The sequence below is a fragment of the Equus przewalskii genome, chromosome 6 (genome assembly GCF_037783145.1).
Source record: "Equus przewalskii isolate Varuska chromosome 6, EquPr2, whole genome shotgun sequence".
Classification (NCBI taxonomy): domain Eukaryota; kingdom Metazoa; phylum Chordata; class Mammalia; order Perissodactyla; family Equidae; genus Equus; species Equus przewalskii.
In genome coordinates, this window is record NC_091836.1 from 9,788,065 (window position 1) to 9,812,146 (window position 24,082).

Consider the following 24,082-nt stretch of genomic DNA (forward strand, 5'->3'; position numbering starts at 1 on the left):
ATGCAAAAATCATCACTAAAATATTCAACAGAATTCAACAATACATTAAATGGATCATACATCATGATCAAGTGAGAATTATTCCAGAGATGCAAGGGTGGTTCAACATTCACAAATCAATTATTGTGATACACCACATTAACAAAATGAAAGGTAAAAATCATATGATCATCTGAATAGATGCAGAAAAAGCATTTGACAAAATTCAACACTCTCAACAAAGTGAGTATAAGATTGAATGTACCTCAACATAATAAAGGTCATATATGACAAACCTGTAGCCAACATCATACTTAATGGTGAAAACCTGAAAGCTTTTCCTCTAAGATAAGGAACAAACATGGATGCCTACTCTTGCCATATTTATTCAACGTAGTACTGGAAGTCCTAGCCAGAGCAATTAAGCAAGAAAAAGAAATAAAAGTCATCCAAATAAGAAAGGAAAAAATAAAACTACCTCTACTTGCAGATGACATTACTAATATATAGAAAACCCTAAAGACTCTACCAAAAAGCTGTCAGAACTAATAAACAAATTCAGTAAAGTTGCAAGATACAAAATCAATACAGAAAAATCAGTTGTGTTTTTATATAACAATGTCGAACTATCAAAGAGAGAAAATAAGAAAAGAATCCTATTTACAATTGTATCAAAGAGTATAAAATACCTAGAAATAAATTTAACCAAGATGGTGAGTGATTTGTACACTGAAAACTGTAAGACATTGATGTACTAAACAGAAGAACAGATATATAAAAATATATTCCATGCTCACGGATTGGAAGAGTTAATATTGTTATGATGTCCATACCACCCAAAGGAACCTACAGATTCAATGTGATTGCTATAAAAATTCCAATGGTATTTTGCACAGAAATTCTAAAATTTGTATGGAACCACAAAAGATCCTCAATAACCAAAGCAATCCTGAGAAAGAAGAACAAAGCAAGAGGCTTCCCACGTCTTTATTTCAAACCCTATTACAAAGCTATTGTCAGGGTGGAGAAAATCCCTTTTCTTCCCTTCTTGTGTTCTTATGGCTGGACTAAAAATAAAATTGACACAAGACTAGATTAACAGGAGAAAATCTGAGTTTAATATGTATGTATTGGAGACCTTAAAGAAATGATGCTCCGAGAGTATACAAAGTAGACAGCGTATGTATCTTGTACACAAAGAAACAGTAAATTTGTGAAGAATTGACAGGACAAAGAAATTTGGTTTGAAGTACGTAATTCGTGAGGAATTAAAGCAGAGTTTAGGCTTGAGGTAGTAAATTAGCAAGGTTTGTTTATTCAGGCTACTTGGCCTTGAGTTCCCTAGCTCCAGTGATAAGGATGCAGGGAGAGCACCTTCCACATGGAAGATTTATTTCCTGCTTTCTGGGAGAACAGAGACAGGAGGGTGAGAAAGCCCTTTTTGCTTCTCAAGTAATTTTAGTCAAAATAACCAATATGCTATTGTGGGATATTGTGGGGTGGCCTGCCCTAGTACCCAATACTATAATAATCAAAACAGTATGGTATTGGCATAAAACAGGCACGTAGATGAATGGAACAGAAGAGAGAGTTCAGAAATAAACCCACACATATATCATCAATTAATTCACAACAAAGGAGCAAAGAACAGACAATGGTAAAAGGATAGCCTCTTCAAAAATTGTGCTGGGAAAACTGAACAGCTATGTGCAAAAGAATGGAACTAGATCACTATCTTACACTATACACAAAAATTAACTCAAAATGGATTAAAGACTTGAACCTAAGACCTGAAACCATAACATTCCCAGAAGAAAACAGGTGGCAAACTCCTCAACATCAGCCTTGGCAGTGATTTTTTGGATTTGACACCAAAAGCAAAGGCAACAAAAGCAAAAATAAACAAGTGACACTACATCAAACTAAGAAGCTTCTGCTCAGTGAAGGAAACCATCAACAAATTGAAAAAGCAACCTTCTGAATGGGAGAAATATTTGCAAATCATATATCTGATCAGGGGTTAATAGCCAAAATATACAAAGAACTCATACAACTCAACAGCAAAAAAACACAAAGAATTTGATTGAAAAATGAGCAGAAGATCTGAATAGGCTTTTTTCCAAAAAAGCCACACAGATGGCCAACAGGTAGATGAAAAGATGCTCAACATTACTAATCATCAAGGAAATGGATATCAAAACCGAAATGAGATATCACCTCACACCTGTTAGAATGGCTATCATAAACAAAGAGATCACATTTGTGTTCATGAGGATGTGGAGAAAAGGGAACCCTTGTGCACTGTTGGTGGAAATGTAAATTGGTGCAGCCGCTATGGAAAACAGTATGGATGTTTCTCAAAAAATTGAAATAGAGCTACTATATGATCCAGCAATCCCACTTTGGGTATATATCCAAAGGAAATGAAAACAGGATATTCAAGAGATATATGCACTCCCATGTTCATTGCAGCATTATTCACAATAGCCAAGATATGGAAACAACCTAAGTGTCCATCAAAAGATGAATGGATAAAGAAGATGTGGTATATATATGCACAATGCAGTATTATTCAGTGATGAGAAAGAAAAAATGGTGCACTTTGCAACAACGTGGATGGGTCTTGAGGGGTTTATGCAAAGTGAAATAAGCCAGATAGAGAAAGACAAATACTGCATGTCACTTATATGTGGAATCCAAAAAAAGGGAAAGTCAAACTGATAGAAACAGAGAGTAGAAAAGTGGTTGCCAGGGATGAGGCGGTTGGGGAAAAAGAAACATGTTGGTAAAAGGGTATAGTCTTTCAGTTGTAAGATTAATAAGTTCTGAAGATCTAATGTAAAACATGCTGACTGTAGCTGATAAAACTATATTGCAGGGGCTGGCCCACTCTATAGTGGTTAAGTACACATGCTCCTGTTTGGCAGCCTGGGGTATGCAGGTTCGGATCCTGGGGATGGACCTACACACTGCTCATCCAGCCATGCTGTGGCAGCATCCCACATACAAAATAGAGGAAGATTGGCACAGACCTTAGCTCAGGGCCAATCCTCCTCACCCCTCCCCCAAGAAAACCCAAAAAACTATATTGTATAATTGAAATTTGCTAAAATTTTCTTTTATTTAGATGAACTTAGATGTTTTCATCTCACCCCTGCCCCAAACAAGATTAAATAGGTGTGGTGATGGATGTGTTCATTAACTAGCTGCAGAGAATCCTTTCACAATGTATAAGTATCAAATTACCATGATGTATACTTTAAATATCTTACAATTTTATAAGGCAATTATACCTTAGTAAAGCTGAAAAAGAAAAAAAAAAGGGGGTAGACATAAATCCAAAATCATCAATGACATAGATGAAATAGATCAATTCTTCAAAAACCCTGTATTAGTTTGTTAGGGCTGTCATAGCAAAATACTGCAGACTGGGTGCTTTAACAACAGAAGTTTATTTTCTCATGGTTCTGGATGGTAGAAGTCCAAGATCAAGGTGTTAACCTGTTTGGTTTCTTCTCAGGCTTTTCTCCTTGGCTTGAAGATGACTGTTTTCTCATTGTGTTCTCTCGTGGTCTTTCCTCTGGGTATGCATCTCTGGCATCTCTCTGTGTCTCCAAATTTCCTCTTCTTGAAGGACACCAGATTGGGTTTGGGTCTACTCTAAAGGCCTCATTTTAACCTCGTCACCTCTTTAAAGGACTTATCTCCAAATACAGTCACACTCTGAGGTACTGTGGGTTAGGGTTTCAACATAGGAATTTTGGGGAGACACAATTCAGCCTGTAACAACCACAAACTATGAAATCTCATTCAGGATAAAATAGATAACTCAAATAGTTCTATAATTATAAAAGAAATAGAATTTGTAGCTAAAATTCTCCTGAAAAAAGAAATCTCTATCTCTGGACAGTTTTTCTGGTGAAATCAAATTAAAGATTCGAAGAATAAATACCCCCAACTATACACAATCCCTTTTAGAAAATAAAAGAGGGAATAGTTCCTAACTCAAACTATAAAGCCAGCTAACTCTAATACTAAAACCAGAAAACATTACCAAAAATAAATAAATGAACGAATGAGAAAGAAAACTACAAACCAATCATCCCTTTTGAATAAAGATGCAAAAATTTTCAACAAAAATACTAACAAGTCAAATCCAGCAATATATGCATACAAATAATAATATGCTACCACTAATTATGGTTTATTCCAGCAATGCAAGTGTGGTTCAATATTAGAAAAATCAATCAATGTTTTCCACTATATCAACAGTCTAAAGATGAAAAGTCATACGATCATATCACTTGATCAAAAAGAAAGAAAAAGACATTTGACAAAATTAAAAATCCATTCCTCATAACAACTTAGCAAACTCGCAAACTAAAGAAATTCCTAACGTTGATAACGAGCATCTAAAAAACAAAGACTATAGCTAACATGATACTCAGTGATGAGAGAGACTGAATGCTTTGTCTCTAGGATCTGGCACAAGACAAGGATATCTACACTCTCTACTGCTGTTCATCATAATGCAAATCCTAGTAATGAAATAAGTCAAGAAAAGTGAATAAAAGGCATACAGACTACAAATGAAGAAATAAACCTGCACTTATTTATAGACAATAAGATTGTCTACACAGAAAACCCTAGAGAATCTACAGAAAAGCTCCTAGAACAAATGAATAATTTTAGCAATGTTGCAGGATATAAAGTCAATCCCCACAAATACAGAAAGTCATATTTCTATATACTAACAATGACACTACTAAGAGCATGAAAAGATATGCCACAACTTGGGTAATATTTACAAGTTACGTATGTGACAAAATTACATTTATTGAATATATAAAGAACTCTTAAAACTCAACTGTAAGAGAACAAGCCATCTAATTAAAAATGGTCACAAGATTTGGAGACTTCACCAAAGCAGATGCAAGTATCACAAATAAGCATATGAAAAGGTGTTAAATATTAGCCATTAAAGAAACACTAATTGAAACCATGATGAGACATCACTACACACTTATTAGAATAACTAAAGTATAAAGTACTGGCATTAGAAACTACTGGCAAGTATGTGATGCAGTTGTAACTCTTGGAAATTTCTTGTCAAATGCAAAATGTTACATCCATCTAGAAAACAGTTTCATAGTTTCTGATAAAGTTATCCATACATTGTCATGTGTCCCAGTACCCCCACTCCTAGATACTTACCCTAAAGAATCACGATCTTACATTCACACACAAACCTATATGCAAATGTTTGTAGTAGCTCTAGTCATGACATGCCTTGGAAGCAACTCAAGTGTCTTCAACAGGTGAATGGCGGAACAAACTGTGCACATCAATACAATGGAATACTGCTCAGTAAGAAAAAAGGAACACACTATTGTTACAAACAACAACTTGAATGAATCTTAAATGCTGAATGCTGAAAGAAAAAAGCTGGTCTTACAAGGTCACATGGCATATGATTTCATTGACATGGCATTCTTGAAAAGCCAAAACTATAGTGATGGAGCACAGCTCAGTGGTTGCTAGGGCTAGAGGTTAGGCAAATGTGTGGCTATAGGGGAATGGCCTGAGAGAGCTTTGAGGACTGATGGAAGTCTTCTCCATCCTGATTGTGGTGGTGCTTACACGAATCAACATGGGTGTTAAAATTCATAATGCTGAATCATCAAAAAATATCAATTTTACTGAATGGTGATTCAAAATATATTTTTTAAGTATAATAAAAACATAGGAAAAATGAATGAGACAACTAAAACCCAAAATAGTAAAAGATGACTTACATTTTTCAACTTAATGCAGTTTTCCTGGCCAAAATGTTTCACACCTAGGCACTAATATAATTTAGATTAATGTAGATTGCTCAAAAAGAAGACTAGAGTCAAATAAAAGAGGCTCTGGTTTTTTAATTGAATGCCTATGGTAATGGTAATAAGCTTGATATTGATGCCAGTATAATTTGAGGAGAAAAATAGAAGAACAAAGATTGTCTGTGAATGATTTCAAAGGAAAGCTATTATCAGTGGATGCTTTTATCTAGTTTACAAATACATGTCATACCAGAATATTCTCAATTTATTTTTGATAAGGTTTCTAGGCTGATAGCTCTGGGCAGTGTAATAGACAAAGTGTACCTACTTAGTGTTCATTAACAGAAGTGACCCTCGCAGAAATCCACAATATTCTGTTATGCACAGGAATTCCTAGATTATTAGATTCATATCTCAACGCCACATTTTCAATAGAACAAATAAAGCCAAATGTGCATTTAGAGTAATGGATCTCTAAAGGTAGCAATATAATTTTAAAAACCAATAGCAATAAGCAATTCATAGAGTTGTTGTAAGAAGTAAATTCATTACTAGATGTAAAGTGTGTAATGCAATGTACATAGCATTATATAGCAAAGGATTAATAAATGTCAAAGAGTTAACTTTACAGTTTACAAACACTCCCAACACTTTGAGAAATGTTTAGTGTTTTGCTCTAGGTTATGCTATAAGTTGTTGAGTTTAACCAAAGTCTGTTTCCAATGTACTTTCTATTAAATCTTGTTTTCATATAATGATGATTAAAAGAAACAGGTATATTTAAGCTAAAGGGGGGAGATATGATTCATAGGGAGAAGGGGGGCGTAAAAATTGTCAGATATTTTCAGAGACTGACCATGAGAAAGGATTTAGTTATTTGATTATTGATTTATTCAGAGAATGATTACTAAGTACCTTCAGGGAGCTAGATACTGTGGGAGAATAAAGAAATAATGAAATAATAAATATGACAGCAGCCTATTCCCAAGATGCAGAAATAGAAAAAAAAAATGATGTTTTCTGAAAGAGTTTTGTGATTAATATTTAGGTTGACATTTATAAAAATTAAGATTACACAAAAAACAGATTTCTCAATATTTTAAAGTTACTGGAGTATCTGTTATTAGAAATTTTGATTAATAAAGGACAATTATACAATCTAGTTCATTCCTTTTGAAAGTAAGAAAAACTTTATATGTTTTTGTAATTTTAAAACTGATGCTTTTTGTGAAAGAGAATGATCACACAAGTTTCAATAGAGCTAGAATAAAAATGCTAGTCTTCACATTTATTTATTTTAACAAATACCCCTAAAAGACCTATTATTTGCTAATCTTAAGTTAAATACTACAGAGATGCTCTCAAAGGATTATATAAAGTAAAGCATCCAACGTAAGTTACTTACTATAGCCTAGAGCAAAATAGAAAAAGTTTTCAATATATAGAATTTGCTACTACTATTGTTATTAAATTATTTTTAGAAACTGATAAGTACTGTAATAATAATCATACTACCACAAGTAGATGCTCAGGAATCCTGTATTATATTTGAAATTTTGTAATATACTCAGGTAATTGAAATGTGTGATTATGAATATAAATGATTAAATAATATCTTGACAACTTGGAATTCAAATAAGTCATCTAAATCAGAAATTTGTGAAGAGTTCATAAATCAAATAGCCAATAGGCCAATCCAGTCAATACTTTTATTACCTATGTAGACCTAGTTAATAAAAGGCCAACTTAAAAGACAAACATACATCCCACCCTCACCACAGATCAGGAATCCTATGATATCCTGAGCTTATCATCAGCTCTAAGAGCTCACTACTATTTATCAAATTAGCTGAAGGGGAAGAAGAATTTTCCTCTACTGTTCTAGTTTCTTCCAGTTGGTCTAAGAATTAAATTGACATGAGACCGAAGAACAGGAAAAAATCAAGCAATTTAGCTGAAGATGCTAAAGAAAAAAAGAGGATGTTGGTGATAGTGGTTTGGGACTTCAAAGGGGAAAAAGGCAATTTACACGGAAATGAAAAAGCAAATGTTTGGCAAACAAATGTTTGCCATACCTTGCAAAGTCCATGGGACGTGGAGAGGACTTTGATCAAATGGGCCTTGTAGGTTCCTCCCTGTCCACCATGCCAGCTCATATTATACTTTAATTATCTGTGGTATTAGCTCCTGCCTGGATCAGGCCTTCTGTCTTAAATTCTTTTAGGCAGTTAGAGGGGAAGTCAAAATTTCTTCCTGACTTTGTTCTTAAAAATAATCAAGCCAAAGAGACGCTCCCCACACAGCCAATACCAAATTGTACCATATGATTATACCTGTGGCTCCCTATCTGATTTTTTATTGGATCTCAAGGATGAAAAAGAGGGATTACGTGGGAAGACCCTGAAAACAGTAGGAATTCATTTAACTAGATTGTGTGCCTCTGATTTTGTCGCCATCATCAGTTATTTTAGAGTCTTAAATTCTTCTCTCTTCTAATATTTTAAAACTTCCTGAGAACTCTATTGAGAATAGAAAACTCTATTATCTATGAGAACTCTATCAAAAAAGCACCAATTTAAATTCAGGTCTTATTTTTGGTTTTAAGAAAACTCATCCTAGATTTGTCACTTTGGCAGTCAAGAGTCAAGAGTCAATTCACTGTACTCTATTCCCCACGGCTTATTTTAAAAAGGATGGGGTATAAACTGGAATTAGTTGTCATGCCCTCTTTACTTATGGTTTGCGGTAAGCTCTCAACAGTACCCGGCTGCTGATTTTCAAAGTTAGCCCCATTCTGTAAGCATAATTATGCCTGTCACAATACCAGGCCCAGGGATGAAACAGGGAGCAAAAGCATGGTGCCTACTATCATGGATTTTATGGCCTGGTCACAGGGGGAAAACAGTTACCAAATAAGTAAAAAAGCAAATAGATAATTCCAGATTGAGCTATGTGCTCTAAGGAAAAGCAATTGTTTTACATGGAAGAATGTTAGAACAAACCTGACCAGACCTGGGTTCAGAGAGAACTTCAATGATTTGATATCTCTGTGTTAATGGATTTTCAGAATTTAGCTAGGTGAAGCCATGCTGGGTGGGGCAATGCAATTAATTCTGCCCCAGAAGATAGGAGCAAAGGCTCTACTGTGAGAAGGAAGGGGAAGGAAGTGAAGGGAATCTTCTGCAGCTGTATCTAGGAGGAGAGTGCTGTGAAAGGGAGGCCAGAGCAGTAGATGGGGTTGAATCCTGTGGGGACTCGTGGGTAATTTTAAGGATATGAGTCTTCGCCATTTTTTGTCCCTGAGGAAGATTCACCCTAAGTTAACATCTATTGTCAATCTTCCTCTTTTTGCTTGAGGAAAATTCACCCTGAGCTAAAGTCTGTGCCAATCTTCCTCTATTTTGTAGGTGGGTTGCTGCCACAGCGTGACTACCAATGAGTGGTGTACCTTCACACCCTGGACCCAAATCTGGGGCACTTAAGTTTGGAGTGCACCAAACTTAACCACTAGGCCATGAGGCCAGCCCACTGGGTCTTTGTCTTAAGAACAATGGGAAGTTATTGAAGGGTTTTAAGGTTGAAGTAGATGGTAAACTATTTCATGACAGTTATTTCATTTACCTTTTTTTCACAAAATAGGCAAGAGATGTCAGTAGCTGTTAACAGGCCACAGATACAAGAGGAAGTGAACCGTTACAAATTATACTCTGTAAATATGCACATGTACTATTAGTGTAGGAAATTTAATAATAATCAAATAAAGTAATGCTGGTCCTCAAAAAAAATCTGCTCCTTCAAAAGTATGAAGGCACTTGAGCTAGGAAAAGAAGGGATATTTGCATAATCTGAAGGAGTGTGTTGATGTATTGCATTTCTGGAGCACTCCCGGAGCCTTCCCAGGAGTCTAGATAATGACACCAATTGCTTCCCCTCTCCATCAAGGCACACTCCATAAACCTTGTGGATAATATGTCTGCCCAAGGTCTAAATATCTGAAGAGTTAAGTTTAAATTTTGCTATTATTCATATAGTTCTAAGGCTGCTTGAAGTTAACTGTGATAAACTAGCCATTTTAGTAAATGATTTGAATGGTAGTCTCAGCAGCATTGGGTGCAAATTTATTCAAATTGACACTAAGGAAGTCATAGATCTCTCATTTGAAACACACTATCGTATTTTTCTGTGTGCCAAGAAAGTTAAAGAAGATAAAGGTTTGTCTAGCAAGCCAGCATGAATGCAAAAATCAACAGCAGCAGTTTATGAACTGTGCTGCCTGGTGTAGGATGGTGACATCACAATTTCAGAAGACTAGTTTCTTGTAATGGGTTTTAAGTAATCTGAGAATCTATGGCTCATAAACGGAAGTGAAATGAAGATAAAAACTTCAGGAGACAAAACAGGAAAATCACTATAATATCAAGTAGAATTAGGACAACTGACAGAAGTGACCCCAGAAGAGCTACGTTTTCAACAGTACTGTATTGATTGCTTCAATTAATAATCGCTGCAGAAGTAGGTATTACTACTATCTCTATTTTATAGATGAAGACACTTAAGAAGTAATTTGTCCAAGTGACAGAATAAGCAAATCACAGAATTTGAATGTCAGCCAGTTATCTCTCTGAATTAAGAATCATGGGGCTAAACCATCATGCCACCCTATCAAGGGTTAATTGGGAAGCCAATTCCAGAAAATGTCTCTGCAAAATGGGAATTCTCATTCTGGAATATAGAGAATGAGGCGATGCTTTGTAAGTGTTTTTGGTTTAAAAAGATAAGGTAAAATATTGTAACTTTTAAAATGAGGATTATCTCCATTTAATCAGCCTCCTGCTACTCTTATTTATGTTACACCTTAACATAGCAGTAAGTACTGTTAGGTCAGTGAGGGAACAAGAAAACCAGCACCTCCTAGAAGGAGATATCTCAGATTGACTACTGATTGCAGTCAGAAATTAGGATCCTAAAGCAAAATTTAGTAATTCAGGTGTTTCAGGGAAACATAAAATAAAAAGATGGTACTGTTCTGTGCCTTGGAATAAGAGGTTGTGTCAAGAGCATTTATTTAACATCAAACCCCAAACAAAAACCAAAACAAAACAATAGAACGCATCCGGCAGAGGGAGACACTCAAATATTTGTTTAAAGTGCCACAAACTAGACCTGTGACAAAGCAAATACACCTGAAAAATACATAATATCTCTTTCTTACTAGCTTGATAAAAGAAAGCATCTTCTCCTAAGGTGAAAAATATCCATTATCTGGTGGTGGTTTTCCACTGAAATCATGTTTCATTAGCCCTTCATTCTGATCCATATTGGAATAAGTTTATCAATTTGTCCTTTATCTGCTTTCTTGGTTTTGTTTCTTCTTTATTCTCCTCTTCTGTCCTTGTTCCCATCCCCTACCTGATCCCCAAATATACGCTTACACTACATAATTTGTTTATTCTGTTACCTGTATTTGGGATACATCTATTCATTCAATTTGAATGTTCACGTCTTTCCTTTTCCATCCATCCCTAATTTCTCATACTTCTCAATATACGTATACACTGACCTTTTCAAAAAAGCTGTCCTGAATCAATCTGAAGGAATTAACTTTTATAACTATTACCACTAAACTATTCATATAACTGTTTATAACTATAACTGCTTATAACTATTACAACTATTCTACTAAAGGATCATATTTAGAAGAAATAAATTAGGCCAATAGGTATAATGCATTTCTTTCTTCATTCTGCTTTTCATAGGTCCTTGAACTTGAAAAAAATTTGCATATCTGAGTAGCAGTTCACGTGTGCACACACAGACAAACTAACACATTTACAACATATTCACACACACACACAAAACAAATAGGCATAGAAAGACTCAAGCACACACAAGCTAGAGAGAAATAGTCTATTTGATTACAAAAGATTTTTTTAAAGGACAAACTAATTAACTGTTATGTGTGAATAATGTGTCATTAATAATTCAGTCTCACTAATAGTTGAGGTTCTGGGAAACCACTAGTAAAGCAGACATATCCCTCTTAGAACTAGTGGCAAAAGGATAGTTTAAGATAACAGGTAAAATCATCCTTGACAGAAGTTAAAATAGCAATTACCACTGGCTGTTGAAGGGTAAATGTGAAAGCTGACTGGATGCATTATATATCTTAACCTTGTTGATGGTTGCATAAATTTATCAATTTTTTTCATTTTACTGTTTGTAAGTTATTCTTTAAGAAATGTTTTAAAGTAAAAAAAACGATAGACACATGGCATATACATACTATCAGGTAAATTTCCAACAATATCCAGGTAACCTACACATTTCACCTAAACCTTTTGACTTTCTTGAAAATTAGATCTTATCCTTCTCTTTTACTAAGCTGACATAGAATGAGCTATTTCTAATTCATTCATATCTCAAAAATAAAATCACGGCTAAGAATAATTCCACTGTTAAGTGATACCAAAGGAAATTATGTTCACCAATTTATTTCTCTTCTATCCTTTTCCCCTAAGTTGTACACACAAGCTAACAGCAATATATTCTTACCCAAGTTGGAAAAGAGCTATTTTAATAAATTAAGTACATACCAAATTTTCATTAAATATTTACTATAAGCAGAGCAAATCCAAATTTTGGGACTTGCAGTTCATATAAATGCAAAAGTGGGGGCCCCTTTAAAAAGATGAATACATTTATGAATAATTATTTATACTGAAAATTTAATTATAATGAAAATGTATCAGTTACAAATTTGTAAGACATTATTAATATAAAAATCATAAATCTTAAAAACGATATTTGAATTAATTACCTGTCAACCCTAAAAATACACATTTCTCTAAATTTTTATCTGCATACTCTTTGACAAAATATTGTGATATCATCTTTATTAGAGAGAAAAAGAATATATAATTCTTGCCTGTAGCATGGTTTATTAAATTGTGTTTTATGTTACGTATAGCTTAGAGATTTTCCTTGTATCCTCACAACTTATTGGCAATCTCAGTCACATTTTTGGGATTGCCAAATTGGGAAAATACTCTAATGTGTGCTTTGTATATAAGTTGAAAGATTTTACAGCATTGCAAGTTTTCTTGTGTGTTTGCTTCCCTTAAATATTTTTGAGTTGATACTGATTGACCAGTTTATTGTCAATATATGCATTGTATTGTCATGCTTGAGCTTTATCTTACCTTCATCAGTTTTATTTCACATAAGCAAGTGATTTAAAATGTTTCCTAAGTGTCTATATGATCCACTCCTCTTAATTAATTTGATTATCAAACAATATGAGAGTATATTCATCCATTCAAATTTTATTTCTTCATCTTAATGAGTTACTGAACAGGTATTATCTATTATTTTGTTTAAATTTATGTCTATATGTCAAAATATTTCTATTAGTTTTTTAGGTATCTTTATTGGTTTTCATAATCTATTATTTTTATCTGACTTTTCTCTAATTACTTAATACATTACCTAACAAAAATTTGTTAAATTTCCTTCAATATCCAAATCAGAAGCCAATAATTTCTAACTTGTTTTATTCAAGGGACCCCAAATGTCTTACCAAATTGCAGTTAAAATTGATTATCAAGCTTAATAGATAGTGCATGTCCATCAAAAATAAAAAATATGATATTATAATTGTGTACGCTATGTGATCAAGTATACTTATAAGAGGCAAGCATTTTCGTTTTTAGTGGCATTAATGAAAACCAAATCCACTGCTTACAATTTTATACATCTGACGATAAGAAGAATTTCCATAGACTAACTTCCAGCTCCATGCATTTCAACATCTGTTTCTCGTCTACCACGCACATACTCCAGAGCATGTTAGAATAACACATCTGGCTCTGCATCTTTCCATTTTGATGCTGGCTGACTCAGCAGAGTGGGAGGTACTTATGTTCCTGGAAGCCATTTTAATACCAGGATGACTAGGAATAACTTAATTATACAGGAAATCAACTGTGAAGCAAATGAATACATTCTACAAAATTTAAACTAAATATGTCAGCAAGCGAATTCTGCTTAGCTGGATCATAAGAAAGCTTGCAGCCACAAGACACCCAACAAAAAGGGCAGTGAGATGCGTAATAAAACGGAAGTCAGAGGGAAAAGAAGTAGCAGTCTTAACTGTGGTTAAAACATCTTAGTTTTGTAAACTTTACAAAAGATATGACTTTGGGGACACATTTTTAGATCCCCTCCTAATACTTCAAAAGGAGGCTGTGTTTTCAGGCTTTCTGAAGCTTAAACTTCATTAACTTAATGGTTATCTGCTTGTGATAAGAAGGACATGATGAAACCACTTGCCTCATTTCCGTTAATTTTTGCTTTTCTGTTAATTCAGATTTGTGACTCTTGCTTCCAACTTGCATTCCACATCCAAACATTTGCCAGTGCTGCATAATTTATAACTGAAATATGTATTAAATTTGCACTTGTCTTCTGTTCTCTTCTCATTTGTGATGTAAGGCCTGACAGTTGGCTTTTCGTTTTGTAATGTTAACTGCCTGTCTTAAGCTTTGATCACTGAGGCACACACTTCAAAGAGGCATCCATTCAAAGATAGCTATCTTGAATAAACACATTGTCAGCCACAGGACTAGATAAAGAGCCAGGATTGTTCCCCTACCGAGGCTCTTTTGTTTTAGAGATCTTGGTTGATTTTGGTGACTGACTATTTGGGCCACTTGTTTGTTTTTTTTTCTTATTCTCTTTCCATGCTTTAAATTCTGGCTCTTATGTTTTAAATTCACCAATAAAGAGTGAGCCAGTGAAAACCATAGGCCCCCACCCTAAGGCCCAATAAAAGCAGAACCCCAGGTGCAGTGCCTTCTCTCTCTTTCTCTCTCTATCTGTAACCTGGCTGTGTGGCCCCAGGTGAGCTATGTAATTTCCAGGTCCTTTAAGTAACAGACTTTTAGTTTTTCAAAGTTTCCTGATGGTTATTGCTGAAGGCTGTCTTGAAATCATAATAAGAACCACAAGAGCCAGTCCAGCCATAAAATTGGTTATTGATAGGCTGAAACTGGCACACAACATCATTATTACCATTCTGATTTGAGACTTTTGATTATCATCTATTCAATCACGGTATTTTTCTAATCATGGCTGCAGCTCCTATTCTTTCTCTACTCAATTTTGTTTCATACATAGTTACCATATAAAGTTTCCAAACTATATCAAGACTGATAAATAAATTGTAAGCAATAGGATATATTGAAGCATACGAAGAAAACATTTGGTGTAAAACTAATTTGGCCTAACCCTGCTTTTTCCAAAAGGGCCTGACATGGCCGTTGAGCATGCATTGTATATCTGCTTTAAATATTTATTCTGTCCCAAAGACAAGAACAGATGCCCTTAAGATAAAGGTGCAACTTCCCCCACATTGGCATTTCCTTCAGGATAAGCATCTTTCCCTAGGCTAGGAATTGATTGCTGCGCTCACCTGTGACCACCCAGCTCGAGACAACAGACCTGCTACCTTCTGTGTCCATCAACAGGGCAATCTCGTGACTATTGTAAAAGGGACATTTCAATCATATATGAATCATGCTCTCTGATTGTATATAACCACTCTGTACACCCCCTCTTCTTTGGAGTGCTCCATTCCTTTGTGGAAAGACTCTCCCAGGCTATATGTTCCTCACATCTGGCTCATAATAAATTCACCACAGTTTTGACTTATAGACTGGTTACGGATTATTTGTGTCAACAAGACCTTTCACTTTAGGTCATATTTCTGTCTTGATCATATCCCATACACTTTAGGAGATGCAAGTGATTTTAGCATTCTAGTTCTTTGATGCTCTTTAGGAAAATGTCTCTCTGTATCAGTCACATTTCAGCCTGGGAAGCATAGCTACTAAGAGATGATGACTGACAATGTTTATTATAGGTAATAGACCTTACACAAATGTGGGCAAAGCTGGAGAAGTAAAGTTCTGGATGAGAGAGTCAGAGGATTAGAAAAAGAAACACTAGTTGGTTTACCTGAAGCCATACTGCAAGAGGACAAGGTGAAGAATAAAGAAATATCAAAGATCCGAGCGTAACCAGTGCCAAAATGGAACTGAAAGGGGATGTTTATGGAATTGCCTGTAGTAAGCTCTTGTCTCTATGTAGTCACCACCACTGTGGATCTGAGACCACTCCTGGTCAGCATAGCCAGTAGCCAGGAAGCTGAGCTGGATGTGAAGTGGAAGAGAATGGGGACAATGCAGGGCCTGCAAAAGTTAATTCTACCTGCTTCTCATCTGCCTTCCAAAACTTATGAGAGCTCCTCTTTGGGTCAACTCACTCTGGAACCAAGCAGGAAAGAGGGGTCTGGGAAACATAGTTTTCAATCTTAACCAAATACAATATACTTCCTTGTTTCTCTTGAAGAAATTCTTGTCTATTTGTGAGCCCAAGGCAATTTGTTAATTAGTAGTGTGCTCAAAAATGTTCTCTGGAAAAAATAAATAACTAAATAAACAGGAGTCTTGATTTGGGACTCTTGCCAATTTCTATCTTGAAAATACTCCCAGTATGGCTAATTTCAAGTCCCAAGGTGATATTACTGAATGTAGAGTTGGAAAGGGATGCTAACAATAAACTCTCCTGAATCAGTCTGAGCCAGTTCAAAACTCCACTGGTACTCTCTCTTTCTATTAATTGATATCAACATATTGCTTTATTTGTTACCCTCCTCAATTCAATTTTAGAATTGGCAATAGGAGTACACGTTTTTCTCCCTGCCATTCACTACATTGTTCTGATACTGACTCAAAAATCCATAGATCCTTAATTTTACTTAATCTATTTTTAATGGCAAAATATCTTTTCCTTTGTTCTACTCAATCCATATTCATAAATTGAAGTCATATCTCTATCTGTCTTATTTTTCACCAGAAATTGCATCACCTTCACTGGCACCTTAGTGTGGACTTTATTAAACCTATTGTGCTGGACCCAAGGTGAGCCCCTTCAATCTAGAGACTTGTATCTTTCAGAAATTGGAAATTGTCTTGCACTATATAACAATCTGTGTGTGTGTGTGTGCATGTGTTCTCATCTCTATTTGTAAAACTCTTACATCTCTACTGTAATCAAATTTCATAAACTCTGTTTTCCAAGGAAAATATTCATTTCAGGTATGTTTTGAAATTCATTTGAATTTAGTTTTGTGAATTAGTCTCATGCTTTTTTCTCTGAGTAACACATCTTTGAAGTTATTTTATGTTTTCTTAAACTGAGTTTTATAAACTTGCTTTAGAGAAAAACAATATGTTCATTTGACAAACAAAGCAATTTAGTAACCAGCATGCAGCATTCATGTACCTACTTAATATACACAGATACTAATTGTATGGTTTGTACCAATAATCATTTGATTCAAAACACATCTGGTTAATTGTGGTTCTTTTAACTTCTGCCCTTTCTAACTTGCTTCAAATGGTGATTACCCAGTAGTTAACGAGTGTTTTCTAAAATATGCATTTGAAAGTTTTTTGTTTGAAATGTCTGTTTTATTTTTATTTCGAATATGAATTTTCCTTTAAAAATACATAGCTCTTTCAACAGTCTATCATGTTTTTCTAGATTACCATCTTTGAATTATGATGCCATAGAACCACAAAGATGCTCATTAGTTTTCTATTCACTCAACTGATATGTTTTGCATAATCATTATTTGCCAGACACTGAACTAAGCACTCAGGAAAGAGAAAAGAAAGATACGATTCTTACCCTTTAGAAGTTCTCCATCTAGCAATGAAATGAGGCAAATCAGCCTCGATTTTAATACAGTGTGATAAGCTCTATAAAATCACAGAAAAGGGGAATGACCCAGAATGTGGGAATGTTTAATGTAATTTTATATTGTAGATCCATGGCAACAGAGGCTTGAGAGTTCTGTTTCCAGAAATACATTTTGGGAGTACTAATGCATACATTACCTACCTCTTTCAGTAGCCACCATTCTGACCCTGTTCTCATGCTTTTATAATAAAATTCTTCTCCATCTCTCTTTTCCCCTCATCTTTCAATATTTTTTCATTAAATTTATTCTGAAATTTCAAGAGGATGTTCCAGATTTTTAGTGTCAAAATCAGTAAACTCTTGCAATCTCAGGAGTTAGATTCTGGGAAAGTGTACTGTTTCTTTGATAATTGTCTCATAACCTATTTCTCGGTTCTCTCTTTCTAAAAGTCCTATTACTGAGATGTAGGACATCTGGATTGACCAACCCTGAAATATGAGGAAGTCGGCTATGGATTATTTTAAAATTCTTTATGTTCCAAAAAATTGTTTCTAGTAAGAAGCTAATATTGGGGAGTGCAATAAAAATTTCAAATTTGTGATAATCACAACATAAAAGGGAGGGTAAATAAAGATTATTGAGTCTATTACGTACACTCTACCTCACGTGTGTTAATGTGTTAGGTCATTTAATTCTAAGAGCAGCCTGACGAACTTTGCATTACCAAAAATTGCTGGACTATGGTCAGTTATGTCTCAGTTTTAATTCTGTACATTTGACCTTAGATTTAGAGGAAAACATGGTGATCAAAATCAATTTGGTTGTCACTACGTTTAGGATTATGTTAATAATTGCATTTAAATTACTGTATTTATAGTCAATTAATTTAATGTTTTCTTCCCTCCTCACTCCAACACACACACATATATATGTGTATACACACACCCACACACAATTCACACTCATTTTGGTTTCGTTAAGAACTTACACAATGACCAATATTCTGAGCACATTAGTTGAATTCTACTTATCCTTTAACTTCCTCCAGGAAGTCTCCTGTAAGCCCACAAGCCCAGACAGGATGAGCTACATCATTTGTGTAGCTCAGTGCAAAGTGAAAACACAAGTCCTCTTGGTCAAAAGTCATTAAAACTTCAAAACAATAACAGCAAAGCATTAAACAAAACATAAGGCTTTGCTTGACTGTACAGATTGCATGTTTGTGTAGCTGGCTCTGGGTCCAGGTTAAGTATCCCTTTTTGGTTAATTTATGGTACTTTGTGTTTTACTTATCATAGCAAGTACGACATTCTAAGGTGATCTCTTATGTTTACCTGTTAACGCTTGTATCCGTTTGCCAGGGCTGCCAACACAAAGTGCCATCGACTGGGTGGCTTAAACAACAGAAATGTATTTTCTTACCGTTCTGGAGGCCAGGAGTCTGATATCAGGGTGTCGGCAGGTTTTGTTTCTTCCGACACCTCTCTCCTTATTTGTAAATGGTTGTCTTCACCTTCTGCCTTTATGTAGTCTTCCCTCTGTGCCTGTCTGCATCCAAATTTCCTCTTCTTATAAGGACACCAGTCAATTGGATTAGGACTCATCCTAATGATCTCATTTTAACTTAATTACCTTGTTAAAGACCTCATCTCCAAAAACAGTCACATTCTGAGGTCCTGAGGGTCAGGACTCCAACATATGAACTCTAGGATAACACAATTCAGCTCCTAACCATGCTTTTTATGAATATAAGCTCTCTTAGGTCACTGGTTCTGAGTATGTTGTTCACTATAATAAATTCAGCTTCCATCACATTCCAAGGGATAAAGTAAAGCCTCAATGAATGTGAATGTCTCAAATTGAATAAATCAGTAAGTGAATCAGTGCATGTGCATATATCAGAGATTCTTAGGATCCATTGTCAAAGACATTTCAAGTTTTAAGACTGTGGTTCCTGAGATTGGGTGAGCATTCTCTGAGTCATTCAGAAAGAAAGTGCTGAATTGGTAAACGTGAATTTCATGAGATGACTAGGTCATTGCCTAAAAGAAGTTTTGCTCAAACTTTTGTCTATATCTAGATGGAATTTCAGGTAAAATATAGTAATTTGATAATTCTTTTAAAAACAGGTATTCACATTTTAGAAAATATTTTTAAACTACTTAGATCAAAGCAAAAACATGGTAAAATAGTGAAGATTTTGAAAATTATTTTAGGTGGAAATGCTACTTTATGCAGCATTTTACTTTGGATTAATGGATAATTTTATTACTTTAGAAATAAAGGTGGATTTTGTAATTTTACTCAAAGTTTAGTTCTAATTTATTACTTACCAAATACTGCTGAAATATCAAAAACTCACTAGAGAACATTATAATATGCATATAAAAGACATTAGGAAAGTAGATTGAAGACACTCATAAATGCAATCTACATAATTTAAAAAAACGGTACTCTCTAAACTGAATGAGGTGGACATTCTTTGAAATAATAGATTTTAACGTTTTATTTTGCTAATAAAGTAAGTCAAGACTATTAGGCAGATGCTACAATCGGAAATCAATTAAATTAGTACATAGCTCTAAATCAAAAATTATCAGTTGGAATTGAGGACAAAAATAATATTTTAAGCGATTTGGTCTCTACTAGACTCCATTGGGTCCATTGATAATATCATTCTCAAGTTTTCCTTTATTTTTTGAGCCAAAAACACCATTCAATGGCATTTCCTTCTTCTTATTTTTTCTAGCTGTTCAGTTAGAACCACAGCAGGGCAAAGATGCATAAATCTGAAAAGTGTCCTAAAATGGACTAAGCCTGAAAGGCCCACAAGTAGACACCGCTAGCCCATCCCTCAACTTTTACCCAGTTTGACCCTGGCTAATTGCCAAGGGAAGAAAAGACTTGGGAAAAATGAAGGATCTTCCTTCTGGTCCAGCGTAAATCTCTGGGTCCAACTTTTCTTTTATTTGTTTGTCTCTCTCAAATAAACAACTGGAAATGTATTATTCTGGAGGATTATAAATATAAATTTCATACAGAAAATATGCTAAAAAAAATTTGTAACTATATTGGAATATAACTAAAGAACAAGGGAAATGAGCACTAAAAATATCAGTGTCAAATTTGTGGACTGCTCCTTAAAAAAATGTGTAAGATTTTAAGGCATTCGTTTTGCTTTAAATCATTCTTTCTTCCATTTTATCGTGTCACTCTCATTTCTCATTGCTTAATTGTTTTATCCATTTAAAATATATTTTATCTAATATATTGACTATGCTCTGTTAAGCTGTCAAATCCAGGTTTTAATTTTTTATCGTTGCTGTTTTCTTTCTTTTTAATTTGTATGTAATTATATAAGACGCAATAATTTTAATATTCACAACGTATATGGTAGAAGCAAAATATATTATTTTAGATACTATCACAAATTTAATTTTGGAATTTATCTCTATAGTTAGTGATAATTTTCAATAATAACCATTATTCATTTCAGGAAGAAACCAACAATTTTGAGAGTACTGAGCTTTCAACAAACAGCACAGTAGTGAATTAGACATAATAAGAGATTGGTTTTTTCTCCTAATTGATAATCTTCACTGGCAATCCCTGAGAAGATTAATTTTAACATATGTTAAATTTAGAAAGATGCTAAGATTTATGGGTTGATTAAATTATCTTAGTATTATTGTTGCAAATAGTTGATATAATAAGCACATGTTAAACATATGTGAATAATACATTTAACATTCTAATAGCCTTTTAGATAAACGTTTGAGGATTTGAATCTTCAACCTCTATATAATTTACCAAAAACAGCTATTCTCTTCTAAAATTATCGACTCATTCACCATTTGACTTCCTAGGGTTCTTATTGCTCTAACAGTGTGCTTGTGACAGATTATAAATGTATAAAATACTTTAAAGTATAGTTCAGAAGAAAAATCAATGATATATGATTTGGTACGTTTTTAACAAAGAATCTGATAAACTAATTTGGGCTTTGCAATCATAGCTCAAGTATATAAAATATAATTTTTTATCTTCTTGCTCAGTTCTATTGGAAAGATTTTATGGTTCTAATTATTGCAAATCTGAAACATCTGGTAAATTATCATTTTGTTCATTAGAGAACACTGGGAAAAGTTCTTGTTATACTTGCTTTTGGCATGTTTAAAACAGTTAAATTTCATACTCACTTTTCATACTCACTGGGACCATATGCTGTAATTATCCAAGAGAGGTCACCAAAAGGGGAGAAAAGTAAAATTCTACACCAAAATATTTCATGAAAACTTCTTGCACAATGGTTGGAGTACTAATAATGGTAGGGAAAGTCAAAATCTATAGGTAACCCTTATTGTATTAGCTGTTTTAACAATTTTTACAAATAAATAAAGAAATATACTTTACGCATCTTTACCCAGTGATGTGAAAAAGTGAAAAATAAGAGGACAGAGGGTAGCTATCAGGCACAAACTAGGTGAATAACCACTAAGTCATCATATATTTTCTCTATAGACATCTCTGACTGTAGGTGATTAAGGGATTATCCACAGGAACAAGAGGCAACATAATCAACCTTTAGGATAGCACAAAAGCTTAAATAAATGTCCATGGAGATTTTACAGGTTTTATCTTGGATATATGACAGAGAAACTAAATATTTTTCTTTACTCATTTCTTAGTTGTCTCAGTTCGTCCTAAATATTAGAAATATCATATCCCTCTTGAAAGCTTTTGGAAGTGCTAAGTGTGCTAGGGGTCCCAGTGGCCTCTAGAAGACCTATGAAAGGCATCTATGAGTAATAACATAGAGTAGTGTTAAATGTTAATAAAGCTTAATTTTTTTTTTTCTAGAACGGAATCACTTGAGGATTTCAAGTGCAAAATGTCTTGGTCTCAGTATTGAGTTTTAAATGTGTAAATCAAGTCTGAGTTGCTTAATTTAAAACATATTTTTTACCTGAATTAGGACAGTCATTGTGTTCGTGCTTAAAGTACTTTTGTTTTCCTAATTTGTGACTTTTTAAAATTCTTATCTTGCAATACAATTTGACTTCCATATAAGAGGAAATAGTGTTTCCTTTTAGGGACTCAAATCACTCAATTTCTTTCTTCCCTTCTTTTCTTTTCTGCCTTAATTTTCATAAATTGTTGGAGAAGGTCATTGAGAAGATGTGACTGCTGTTTGATCCATGAGCTGGACCAGGCAATCAGAGGCTCCTCAGCCCCTCCTCTGTCCTTGGAATTTATGTTCTGCTCATTGTTCCCACAGTGGGAGCTGTTTCAAGGACATAGCCTTGAGAGTAAGGTGTCATTGAGACCATCTGGACAGTATATATGACTGAAACCACTTAAGGCCTCTACAGAAAACTTAAGATTCTAGCAGGAGGGTGTGGAGATCTACTTGTCTTGTGGCCACCCAAGACAAGCCTCGTAAGTAGGTTCTCTTGCTGATTAAAACTGCCACCTACCAATTTGGAGTGGTCTGCCTCTTTCTTTGGTCTCTTGTTGCCCTCTGTGTATGGGGGCCAGTCTGCAAGCCAACAGACATCTACTCCTTCCTTGTATTAGACATTGTGGAGACAGTGTTGAATAAGCATGGAGGTTTCACAGTGAGGTTACAATTCAGTAGATCCAAAATAAGACAGAAGCATGTGTTAGAGTTGGTTATACAACAAACTTCAAGGTAGATTTTATCAAAACGATGTAAGCGCAACTGAAGACAACATATAAAGGATATTAATATGACATGCTTTTTATTAAATGTTTAAATGCTTAAAATGTTTCTACAAGATAGTTCATCAAAAACTTCCAATGTCATCCTCTTTATCATAATTAGGTATCCTTAAGTGTTATCTATAAAGAGTGATAATCAAATAAATCACAGAGGAGAAGACTTAATTTCTTTCTCTCTTTTTTTTGTTGTGATACTTTATTGACATATTTTCCTTTGTAGTTTTTCAATAGCAGTAAGATTGACAATCATCTACAAATTTTGCAAATTTGACAGCATACTATGAAAAGTTTTCAATTTTTGAGAGACATCAACATCTATCATATTCTTTAGATCACAGAATAGATTTGCGGGCATCTTTCAATCTGGGCATTTTCAATGTGTATACTAATTTTCCAAAACCTTTGTCAATTAGTTTTATAGTACATTAAGAGAATATTTATTAAACATCTATTATGTAACACAGACTCTGCTAGGAGAAGAGTGGAAAATAAGTACAATTTTTGTTCTTGATGATTTTATATTGTAGTATATGAATAAAGTAAAAATTACATTAAACAAAACTGCAATCCAGTCATGGGCAGCAAAAGTCCCAAGAAGAAAGCTCCCGCTAAGCAAAAAGGGAGCTAAGAAGAATGTTAAGCAGAACCAAAGGCTGAATAACAAAAATTGGAACTCAAGGCCTCCCCAGGAGGAGGCCTTCCCAGGAGGGACTGCAGAAAATAGAGATTCCAAAGACTGCTTAAGTCTCTGACCGCTAAAATACATAGCAAGAGG